This window comes from Cebus imitator, unplaced genomic scaffold, assembly GCF_001604975.1.
Source record: "Cebus imitator isolate Cc_AM_T3 unplaced genomic scaffold, Cebus_imitator-1.0 Scaffold30, whole genome shotgun sequence".
Classification (NCBI taxonomy): Eukaryota; Metazoa; Chordata; class Mammalia; order Primates; family Cebidae; genus Cebus; species Cebus imitator.
In genome coordinates this window covers 7,243,356-7,256,533 of record NW_016107345.1, presented here as the reverse complement: position 1 = coordinate 7,256,533, position 13,178 = coordinate 7,243,356, and the positions used below count along the sequence as shown (strand labels likewise).

Sequence of the window (13,178 nt, the reverse complement as noted above, 5' to 3'; positions counted from 1 at the left end):
AGGACGAACTAAGGGACACTGTAATAACAAATGTACTCTTAAATCTCAGTTGCTTAGCACACCTAAACTTAATTTCTCACTAATACAAAGTATATTGGGGTATATAGAGACTGTCCTCCATCTAAGGACACAGAGATCCAAACAAATTTCCTGGTCATCTAAAATTTGCCTTTGTGACATGTGTCCTCTTATGTCTCCTTGGCAAGGAAAAGAAAGAGATAAAGGTGAAACAAGGACTCTAACAGGCACAGAACCAGTGTGACTCATTATTTCTACTTATATTTATTATTATATTGTCATAGTGCAACTACAACAAATGCTGGAAAATAGAGAGAAACACATTAATTTAATGAAATTTATTGGTCTCTGCCATGAAGAGAAAAATAGATAGGTGAATATGACAGTGGAGGTTTTGTTAATCAGTTGACTCTTACTGAAAACAGATGATACCAGAAATCTGTACTTTTTAGTTACCTGATAGTCTCTTTTTGTAGAGGGACTTATTGAAGAGCATTAAGTGATGAGTTTTTCAAGGAGAGTGAAAAATCCAAAAGATTCACATTTTTTTCTAATTAGTAGATCCATTGAATTTTAGAACTAGAAGGATGTGCATTAACTTGCTTCTTTAATTACTGAGGAAATTTAAACAAAATAAGGAACTCTCTTTATGTTACAAAGCAATTTATTATAAAGACGATATCATAACTCAACTCTTCATTTACAATCCAGTGATCTTTTTCACTGCAGATAATCCTCATAGAAGAGGCACTCATTCTTTATCTGGAAATATGCAAGATTCCAAAATGTAAAAACACTCCCAGGAGTCATCTTAGGAATATGACAAGCATGAACATTATACAAAGATTTTCATGAGAGCCTTCACTGGCCTTAAAAGAATAATTTTTTTAAAAAATTAAATGGACTAATAATCCTGGTAATAGAACAGCCTTTAATTTTTCAAAACTGTATTTCTAATTAACTTATAATCTCTTTAATGATTTGGATTTACAGCTTTTTAGAATAGAATACAATGTCTGTAAATAATGTTCTTAATATATACTTTATGATTCATAAGCATTTGGGATAGTGACCAAATGAGTGAATGAATTAAGAAATGAATGTATTCTTAATGATTATGGCTACTAATTCTGCTCATATATAAATTCTACTGTCAAACTAATCTCTGTTTTCAAAAATCTCAGAAACAGGTCGAATATGTTCTCAGTGTTTCTTCCTTGGAATCTACAATATAACAGGTGGCTTCACCTCTCCTAGTCCTTTCACTGATGGCCACAGCAAACAAGTTCGGAGTACCTGGAATGACCCTATTTCAGTAGCATTATCTAGACACTGAACTCAGAAGACTAAATGTGGATGCCAGTTTAAAGTGGTTAATTATTAAAGCCCATATAGGGCAAAGAAGGAACTATTTTAAAAATCCACCCATTTGTAGATCATGCCATCAAACATGGTTTAGCAGCCCTCTGTAGATTTATTATATACATTTATAGCAGATTCTGTGATACCTTATTTTAAGGTATAAAACACAATGAAAATGCTAGCAGTGATTTTTTTTTAATGAAAAAAGTATCTGTTTTATATCCTGGACAAAACCATCTACATAACACTTTTCATCTTGTAAAACTGAAACTCTATAGCCATTAAAAAATAACTTCCTATTTTTCCCTTCTCCCAGCTCCTGGCAACAACCATTCTCATGTTTGTCTCTATGACTATGACTACTCTAAATTCCTCATATGAATGGAATCATACAGTATTTGTCTTTTTTGTGACTGATTTAATTTAGCATGATTCCCTAACATTCATCCATGTTGTGGCATATGTCAGAATTTCCTTCCTTTTTAAGGCTTAATGGTATCCTGTTGTACATTTATATAACATTTTGCTTATTCATTCAGCTATTGATGGACAATTGGCTTGCTCCCACCTTCTGGCTATTGTGAATAGTGTTGCTATGAGCCTGGATATACATGAACAGGTAGTGTTGCTATGAACATGTATCTTTGAGATTCTGTTTTCAAATCTCTTGGATATACCTAGAAGTGCAAATGCTAGATTTTTTTGAGGAGCCTTATGCTGCATTTGTCACAGCTTGCATTCCCAGTAACATTGTACAGGATTCCAATTTCTTCATGTCCTCATCAATATTTATTGTCTAATTTTTGATAGTAGCCATTCTAATGGGCATAAGGTGGTATCCCACTGTAGTTTTGATTTGTATTTCCCTAATGATTAATAATGTTAAACATCTTTTCATATGCTTATTGTCCACTTACTTTTTTTGTCTCATATTTTAATCAGACTGTTTCTTTGTTGCTGAGTTTTATTCATTCTATATATATTCTAGGTATTAATCCCTTATTCCATACATGATTGCAAATATTGTCTCCCATTCTGTGGGTTGCTTTTTTTATTCTACTCCTATTGTCTTTTAATGCACTACTTTTTTAATTTTTAGGAAGTCCAATTTGTCAATTTTTTTCTTTTGTTACCTGTGCCTTTGATGTTATATCTAAGACATCATGATGAAATTTAATGTCAAAAAGTCTTTGTCCTATGTTTTCCTTTAGGAGTTTTTACAGTTTTAGGTCTTATGTTTAGATCTTTGATCCATTTTGAATTAATTTTTGTAGATAATATAGGGTAAGGTTCTGAGCTCATTCTTTGGATGAATTCAGTTTTCCCAGAACAATCCATTGAAAAGACTGTCCTTCTCCAATTCAATAGTTTTAGGGAACCTTTGGGAAAAATCATTTGACCATATATCAAAGGGTTTATTTCTAGGATTTCTATTCTACTACATTGGTCTATATGTTTATTGTATTCCAGGACCATACTGTTTTGATTATTGTAGTTTTGTAGTAAGTTTTGAAATCAGAAAGTGTAAGCCCTCTAGCTTTTTTCTTTTACAATGCTCTTTGTTGGATATTCAGGGTCAGTTGAGAGTCTATATGGATTTTAGGATAGGCTTTTCATATTTCTGCCAAAAATCATCATTGAGATTTAGATAGGAATTGCAGTGCATTAGTATTTTTCATATAGAATACTTTGCATAATAAGAATTTTTTAACAGCATTAAGTCTTCCAATACATAAATATGGAATGTGTTTTCCATGTATTTATATATCTTTATTTTTTTTCCGGATTTTTTTGTCATTTTATTGTACAAGTCTTTCACTTCTTTGGTCATTAATTTGTAAGTATTTTATATTTTGGTGCAATTTTAAATAAAATTGTTTAGTAGTTTCAAGTTGTTCATTGTTAATGTTGAGGAATGAAAATGAGTTTTGTGCGTTGACTTTGTATCCTGCTACTTTCCTTATTTCATGTATTAGTTTTAATAGTTTTCTGTTCAATCTTTAGTGTTTTCGACATATAAGATAATATCTGTAAACACAGATAATTAGACCTACTCTTTAACAATTTGGATGTCTTTTATTTCTTTCCCTTGCTCAATTTCTCTGGCTAGAACTTTCAGCAATATTTTGCACAGAAGTAATGAAAGTGGTCATTCTTGCCTTGCTCCTGATCTTAAAGGAAAAGTTTTAATGTTTTTCTATTGAGTATGTTGTTCACTGTGAGTTTTTTATATATGACCGTTTATTATGTTGAGGCGTGTGTATTTGCTCTTTATTGTCAAATTTCCAAGTTAACTGGGATTTCTTATTAATTTTATATTGCATTAAATATTAATTTAGAGGGAAATAGTATATTTACCATACTGAGTATTTTTTATCCAGGACATATATATATATACCTTTATTTATCCATGTTGGCTTTTATATCTTTGAGTAAGGCTTCATAGCTTTTGTAACATATGCATTGAACATTTCTTGTGAAGTTTATTCATAGAGGTGCTTCAAATACATAATTTGACTAAACACTAGTTGGCCAAGTATTAAGATTGATGTTTATCTGAAGGCAAAGCGAGAGCTTAAATCAAGACTGGGAGTAAACTTCTGAAATAAAAAAATCCATCTGGAAATTTATATTTTAATTATAATATTTTATTAAACTCATTTTCATTTATTATTTTAAAAGTTTCTAGCAAATTGTTAAATGAACACTGTCCAAAAATAATTAGAAGCTTGTTTTTAACAGTATTATACAGGATCAAAGTATTAAGAGTTGCCTCATTTTTATTTTAACATTTATTCTCCTTTTGTTCATACTCTTGATTATTTAATATAACAGGAAGTGCCAAAGAAGATTTTTCTTCTTGAATGTTCTTGTCTGGGGTTGGCTTTTTTCTTTTCAGGTTTTCTTCCTCAGTAAATTTGGGGATTGCAAAATTGTTATTTGGGGATTGCAAAATTGTTATTTGTGCAATCAGTAAATTGGGGGATTGCAAAATTGTTATTTGGCTGTAATTTATTTCTGCAGTATGTGAGTAATTCCCCAATCATACTTAATTTTTAAAAATTCAGGGCCTACGTGAAATCAGATTGCCAAAAATGTCTTTCAAAAGTCATTTTGTTTAATGTTATGAATGTCAGTACATGAAGAAATTCTATAAAGATTAAAGTTGATACATGTTTTGTCAGCCCTTTAAAATTTCTGGTTCTTATAAACATGTTTAAGATATATCAACCTGAAGTTTTATGAAAGATATATTTTCAGATAAAATATTCCCAAGTAAAACTATACATATAGTTACTGAAATTTGGATTTCAATGAAGAATCATTAGATATTCCTTTGAATTATGTAAAAGAAATTTAAAATATAATTCTGGAGAGGTTCCAATGAATGCATCAGATTAATTCAAAGAACTAAAGAGCAAACTGCTTATGTTCTTCTTGACTTTACTTTTTCCATCTTAGTTTGAATGATAAAAAGATAGCAAATAAGTATCTACCTTTCCATTAATTTCATTAATTGTATATTAACATTATGTTACATAGTCTTTATAAAGACACTCTATCAAAAAGTGTGCCAGACAATCAATACATGGACCACTAAACAAAAAAGGAAAGATACGCAATTTTTTTTTTCAGTGAAATCTGACATGCATATATATGGCAAACTGTAAACAAGGATGTTCAACCATTCCTTTTTTCAACAATTTCCTGCTTTGGTTTTACAAAATCAGCTGAATGAAATGGAGACTTTATGATCATTCAGCATTCATGGGTTTATTGTGGGCAGAGAGCACCCTCTACTTTCTCCTGATTAAACAGCACCCCTAGTCTGGAAGAAATGAGATGGCTGGTTCTATGCTGATATTTTGCTCAGAAAATCAGAAGAAGGGATTTGTCTATAAGGTTCATTAACTCTTGGCCTCTACTGGCAGTAACCCATGTTCAGGAGGCCACCATTGTAACACCCTCAAAAGAACTCCCTAAAGGAGGCAAAGTCTAGAAGGAGAATACCTGCTCTGAAGTTTCCCACCTTCCCTGAACTGAATCTGCAGAGCCACCCCAGGAGGGGAGAATGCAGCTTTGAAAAATAACACCTTTGTTATTCCAAGTGTTAGAGATGAAGCTGAGTTTTCAGATGGCCTCAAGGTTTGTGCATCCTTCACCAAACACAGATGGAAACTGGACTCTTTGAACTGCTTTGAAAATCTGTTACTAAGTATTGCTGTGGGTCTGTGAAGCAGCCATTGCTAACTTCTGACTGCCTGCAATTTTTATGGCTGGGTGATGACAAGGGATAAAATAGCTTTATTTTAGAAGTAAAAGGCTCATATGCCAGGGAGGAAAAAATCCACCATCTAAGCAAGATTTAATCTTAAATATTATGACATTTCTAAATGTTAGTCTGTTTAAAATATTGGTTTAAATATTAGAATTATAAACAAGTCATAGAACATATACATAACATTAATTCATTCACTTTATTCTCATAAATTAGACTTTTTACAATTTTAATATTTTAAGACGTTAAAATCTACAAAGATTAATACTTCCTGTTTCTTTATCACTATAGTTGTTTAGCGCTTTGCAGTTGTGTTAAAAACTACTGACTCTTGAATCTAGAATCAGAAACATCTGCTAGAGTAAGTCAAAGTTATGCTCTGTGGTTCCATTTTAACATATTTTCGATTTAATACCACAGCTTTCACTTGCCTATATTAAGAGCAAGCACTCAACAAAACCACTGTAAATAGACATTCTTCCTTGAATCAGATTTATACCAACAGAATTTACAATGCACTATTTGAGCCTGGTTATATGTGAAACATATAACCACTTGGGTTGCTTTTGTTGTTTTCATTTCAAAGACAACTAAATCTCTGTATAGGAATAAAGACATTTCCACAAACTGGCAGAAAGCTATGAGAACTTCAATTATACTTTTAATGGGGTAACCAAGCTTTGCCCAACACAAATGACACCATAAAGGTGTATGTTCTCAGTGTAGTATTTTTATGATTTTACAAACATTTAAAATTGCACATGCATTCATGGTATGTGTTTTTGTCTGTGCCAAAGCAAAGCAAAACAAACAAACAAACAAAAAACCCTAGATTAATGTCATATTAAGCAAGTTTTAACACTAAGGTTCCTATGGAAACATTAACTTAGCTGCATTGATTACAAGCAACTTTTTAACGGTAGGAGTTTAACAGTATCAACCAAGGTACTTTACAATACATATTTAATGAGAACACATACTTTAGCCACAGCAGGCTTCCTCCTTGGAGCATGGTGAGGATAACTGTGTGACCCTCCACCCTGTCTCAGCAGGTATGTACCAGCAGGACCTAGCAGACTCAGTAATCTCTTCATGGACCTATTGAACTTTTTTTTTTTTTTTTTTTTTTTTTCAAAAAAAAACTAGATGTACATACAAAGAGGGCAGGAATATGAGCTTTCTTGCAACTTCCACCCCCCAGGGTACACTGAGTGACTATAAAATTCTGGCATATACAATATTCTTTATTCCATCCTCCTGCCAAAAGCATTAATCATGGTAAAAGGAAGAACCTCACATCCTGGGAATTTACAATCCCTATATTACCCTTGAGTTTAAAATGCTTGTATAATACAAAAGTGGCATTAAAATTTAAATGATGTTTCAAGAAGGGGTTAGTGGAACTATTACCAGTGTGTGATAATGACTTCCTCATGTAAGAGAAAGAAAGTCATCCACTACCTAAAGTTAGAAAGGAGAGGAAAGCAAGTATGCTATGTCACCTAGTTAACCCCTATCTATTATTTCACAGACAAAGATGTATTAAAAACCTCATTCACAATTCTTTAGAGAAAAAAACTTGAATGAAAAAATTATACAAGGCTTTGCTAATGTTTTTATGACCTTGCTTAAAATATTTCTATAAACAGTAAGGACAAAAATGACAATATCTTGTTGATGGAATGTTCAAATGACTAGACTGCATAATAATTTGAGACATCTATAAACATGTTCTATGTTCATGATTTTAGAACTGCAGATTATATTCAGAGCTCGAAATAAGATGAGTAAGGCGTTGTCTGTCAGGGCCATTATGTGTAAATATGCTCATTGTACACTAACCAGAGTTACCTAAGCCAAGGATAGAAGCAAAGCCATGGCCATGATCTGTACATCAAGCCATGGGCTCAGTGTGGTGCCTGCCCAGAGGAGAGGCGACAGGGAGATACACTGCTACAAATTCATATACCGAAAAGGGACCCCTTCTTTAATTCACACACCGCTGCACTGCAAATTCTCTGGCCTCCAAGTAACTCAAAAAGTATTGGCATTCAATCTGTATAGAATGTTTACTTTTCCACGTAAGAGCCAAGCTATTTGCCAGACACTTTATATGTCATTTGTATCTTATCTAGCCCTCATAAGAATCAAAGTTCCTTATCAGGACCAACATAGTGTGGACCCCAAGCTTGGTCTCCACCTGTTCTCTCCCCACTCAACCTCACACCTTTACACCTCCTTCACTTGTCAGTCTCCCTAGAGGCCTTTACCTTTGATAGCTACTCCACTTGTAACCCTTCACATGAGTGCTCTGGGTTATTTCCTCACTTTATGCAGGGGCTTGGGCATCCCCTTATTAGAGAAGCCTTACTGACAAGTTTGTGTAAGAAGACATCACCTCTCTGCCAACCCCCAGGCACTTTGAACTGACAGCCCTCTTATTTTGCCTATTTTTTCTTTATTTAACTTACCCTTCCCTATATTATTTCTTTATTCAGAGGTGTATTTATAGTCTGTCTCTCAAAACTGGAACCTAAGTTTCATAAAAGCAAACATTTTTACCTGTTTGTTTTCTGTGAAATTCCCATATCTGATAACCCTGGGGTGTTGCTTGTCACTGAATCTATCATCAGTTTACTTGAGTAAAGATTTTGAAGTTGACAGTTCAGGACCATTACAGCCACTCTACAATGCCTTCAATACTCCAGTCTTCTTGCATTTTCTTCACCGTTAGTCTCAGAGAGTGGCTTTCACTCTCATGGTCACCATACCTGATCACAGAGGCCATGCTCCAAGCAGGAAGAGTTAGAAGGAAGGAAGGTCAAATATACATTCCGGTTAAGTCTGACTCCACTTCGGGAGTCTTTCCATAATTTCTAAACAGCAACTCATACTTGTATTCTATTGGGCAGCATTGTGTAACATTATCGCCTACACAAAGACAGCCAAGAAGTAGAGCTTTGTAGAGGAGTACATTTCCACCTCCATTTAAATCAGGTTCTGCTGATAAGAAAGAGAGAATGAATAATGAGGAGACAATAATGTGTCACTGTCTCTAGAGGTAGTGGAGATGAGGTTTTCAACTAACAACATCTGCTGATGTGAAAAAGGAGAATATTTTTCTCATAAAGGTTTTCCCAATCTTCAATGGTCTTTTAACTCAGTTAATGTAATTTGCATTGAAGTTTACTTCATAGAGAATTATCCAAAATCAATAAGAAAAAGACAAATATCCTAATTAAAAATTAGCAAGGGATATGGAACATGTCCAAAGTAGCCAATAAAAAAAAAAAGATGTTCAGCCTGATGTGTAATCAGGAAATACAAACACAACAGTTCAATACCATTATACATTCATCAGACTGACAAGGATTGAAAAGTCAAATATCAAACTTTTGCAAAGATATAGGAAAATGACAAGTCCTATATTGCTGGTGAGAGCATAAATTGGTACAATTTTTTAGAGCAATTGAGTGATAACTGGCAGAACTGAATATGCTTATACCCTTTATATTAGCAATTCTTCCAGTGTCTATAGAGTCTATAGGACTTTCACAGTGAGCCTAATGAGATGGGTATACATATATAGACTTCATCATTTTTTGTGATATCAGTTGGGCAGGCATATTTTTACTATATTAATAATTAACTATTAAACTCTCTCTTGTTGATTGTATCACCCAATTTATGGTTAGGGCTTGCTTGTAGTGAGCAGAGAGAGAAAGGGTGCTGATATAATACACCTTTTGATTTTGACTGGAACAAACATTTTAATACAATCAGAATTTTCCCACATATGAACCAATACTGACATAGGGAAAAATTACAGGTATTCCTTTTGAAGTCTACATATTCATCTTGCAATAGAGTTGATAATAAATATTCTCTCATTTTATTATGATTTTGGAAATTGCAGCCCCAATATGACTTAAGTCTATTTAATTCCTACCTTTTCACAGAATGTCAATATGGTAGAGAGAATTTAAATATTCAGAGTAATGTATATACAGCTAATTTAAAACTGGCTTCTAAGTAGGAAGGCAAACACAGTCCTAAATACCCTGCCTGTTAAAATGTCATAATTAATTAGCAAAAATGCAAGAATATGTCATTATGCAAGAAAAAACTACTCTATATATTCATCATTTTGTCAGTAACAAGTCATATTTTGAAACTTTTAAAAGCATTTTTATCTGATTTGAAGCAATCACTATGTTGCTGAAGTCATTTTAAGGAAACTAATTATCTTATTTTAGAAAAATTAAAAATAAATTTAGGAGTATCCTGTGGTAATTTCTGGCTGTGACCAGAGAGGATTCATAGGCATTTCCTACTCCCCTTCTAAGAGCCTCACTTTCTGGCAAATATGATTCCCAAAAGATGTGGTAAAAAACTTGATATTCCCAAATGAACCTATCATCATGCAAAATATTATGCATTCCTTAAATTTTGAGGGCTACTTTTCTTCTATTTTTTAATTTCTCATGATCTTAGAAACTGAATATACTTCAGCCATAACATGAGAACTATAGTCATGTATCACTTGGTGATGGGAGTATGTTCTGAGAAATGTGTCATTAGGCAGTTTTATCATTGTGTGAACAACACATAGTGCACTTACACTCTATGTTTCTTCACTATTACTGAATTTCAATCATTTTCCATATTTGATCATGTGTCATATATCAAGTTTCCATATATGCTTCATTATAATCTTATGAGACTACTCTTCTGTGCAATCTGGTTTTGGCTGAAACGTTATGCCAAGCAAAACTACATATGTGTGTATATATATATTTGTGTGTATATGTGTGTGTGCGTGTGTGTGTGTATGTGTATGTCTGTGTGTATGTAGAGAGTTTTGTATATACACACGTGTGTGTATATATAATTAAGCAATAAAGATTTCTAAGAAACTGAAGTATTGACTACCACATAAAGTGTTCACATATTATTTATTCCGGCATTTATATTTGATGCAGCAAGAAATATAAAATTATTGCTAGAAAATTAATGGAAAACAATTTTGTCATATTGTGGTCACATGAATAATTTATTCAATTTTAATGAAAGGTAATATTTTTAAAAATAAATCACTGTTTATGTTTGGGTTCATTTCAATATTTAGCTCATTTACTTTCTAAGGGGATTTTTTTCTTCCATTCTTCATAAGCCTCTATTAAAAAATTAAGGTTTACCAGCATATCTTTAAAGGGTGCTTTGTCAAAGTATCACATTGCTCTTAATATTTGTGAATAATGCTCTTCAATGTAAAGTGAACAGAATATCATTACTCGAGTAATAAACCTTCAATGTACCACATAATATGGGAATAAATTATTTTAAGGTTATGCATATTTGTATGTATGTGTATATATCTACAAAAAATATATAAAAACTAAACTTTTATATGATATTTTTATGTCATGTGGCTTTCATCCTAAAGTCAATTTAAAATAGTATATTTCTAGATATTACATAAGGATTCAAAGGCAGGTTTAAAATTACTACTTTCCCTATTACATTTTTTCCTCACAAAAAAAGGCAATTGAACAAAAAATGCTTAACACTCATCACTAGTGTCAAGTAGTCATAATAAGATAAATAGCTAGAGTGAAGAAGATGGCTGAATCAAAATGTGACATATTGATTAGGATCTTTTGAGATTCAGTAAAGCACATATATGACTACATTTTCATAACTGGGTAACAAAAATTTTGGCCCCCAAAAAACTTGATATAAGATTTTCATCCAATAATTAAACTTTAAGAACAACACACACTAAATATTCTCAAAGAAGCAGAAGTGCTCTTGGGGCAACAATATGATTTTACACTAATCTAATGAGAGCTGTAACATCACATAAGGGAGAATATATCAAAGTCAGATTAATTTGGAAACAAAGAGAAAATAAAAATATTGGGTCATAAAAGACTGTGATTTCTGTCTTGGCTACTCCTTCTCACTCTGCACCTTGGATCTAGGGGAAGTCATGCCATAACGGACCCTACGAAAGGGATTGTTGTGTCTGTGTTGTGAGGAACTTCTTGTATCAGCCATGTAAGTAAGCTTAGAAGTAAATCCTCTAGCCCCAATTCAAGGATTCATTGATTGCAGCCCTGGCTGATAGCTTGATTCATGAGATCCTAAGTCAGAACAATCCAGCAAAACCAAACTCAGATTCTGAACCCTCTGAAACTATGTGAGAGTAAATATTTATTGTTTTAATCTGCTATGTCTGGGCGTAGTTTGTTGTGCTGCTATAAAACGTCTTAGCACTGTAACAGAGAGAGGATTCATTGGGACACCAAATTTGATTTCTAGACATTTTCCTTTAAATAACTATGAATACAAGGACATTTTACCAAAAACTTCCAAGTGTTTCAGATTTATTTGGCAAAAATGACTCTATATGCCCTATGTGCATCATGCGATTTACACTGTCTATAAGGAAACCATATATATAATTCCATTGCTAGTTTAATATTCATCCAATAGACCTATGACTTATTTGACCTTCTAAGAAGTTTTGAATGCAAAGAGAAACTTCTTAATCAAAAGAAACACTTTTTTTTTTCCCCAAGACTGCATTTATTTGTCTCTAGAAGGTAACCCTAGGCCTTTTCATTTTTCATACTGTGGAAGTCTGTGACTCAGCAGTTCTACTTCTGGGAATCTATCCAGACTTCTGGTTGGGGACATAACTCCAGTTGTAGACAACTCTCTGGCGACAAGAATGTGCCGGCTTACCACTGCCACCATCTGCCCAAGGCTCTTCCTCTTCATTCTTCAAGCTGAAAGCACAGCCGATACCTTGGATGATGTTTCTCGATAGCTCTGTAGCGGAGGATATATGTGGTTCAGAAGTGCTGTTACTATAGCTCTGCTCATCTGCGTCTTGTTTCTCCGAGTCTTCGGCTTCTTCCAAAACATGACTGAGAACTTGTGTATATTCAGTTGCGCCTTTAAGGATATCAGCTTTGCTGGGCTTCCTGCTTTGGGGAAGAAATGGCACAAGTACCTTCAATTTGGCAACACCACGGTTGAGATTTTTTATCCTCTCGCGCTGCTTAGCTTTGGCCACGAGCGGCCGCTCCAGCGCCGGCTGGCGGTCTTCGGTGGAAGCGCAGCGGCCCGAGGGCAGCCGTTTGAGCCGCAGATGGCGGCCAGTGGGCGGCGGCCCGCGCTCCTAACACGTCCTACAGCACCTCCGCCTGCGGGACGCCCGGGGCCGTGAGGATTCAAACCACTGGGAACGCTGCTCTCCATTTTAAATTTATAATCTGCAGGATGATAGTAGACATTTGTGTTGGCAGACCAGTTAGTAATAATCTGCCATTGAGAGATTGTGATCTTGAAGTGTTGTGATATACTGGATTCTGAACCCGGAAAAATTGAATGACCATCAATGCACAAGGTATTCTCAAAGGTTATCTTTTTGAGGAGTCCTGCAGATGACTCGGGCAGATGACATTTCCCTGGCGTCTAACATTTCTTTGTAAGAGTGCCTAATGATTTA

General features: G+C 34.0%; 1 pseudogene; it reads right to left on the bottom strand.

Moving 5' to 3' along the window:
- Window positions 1-12,283: 12,283 nt before the first annotated feature.
- On the bottom strand, window positions 12,284-12,848 carry LOC108300762 (annotated as a pseudogene).
- Window positions 12,849-13,178: the final 330 nt, after the last annotated feature.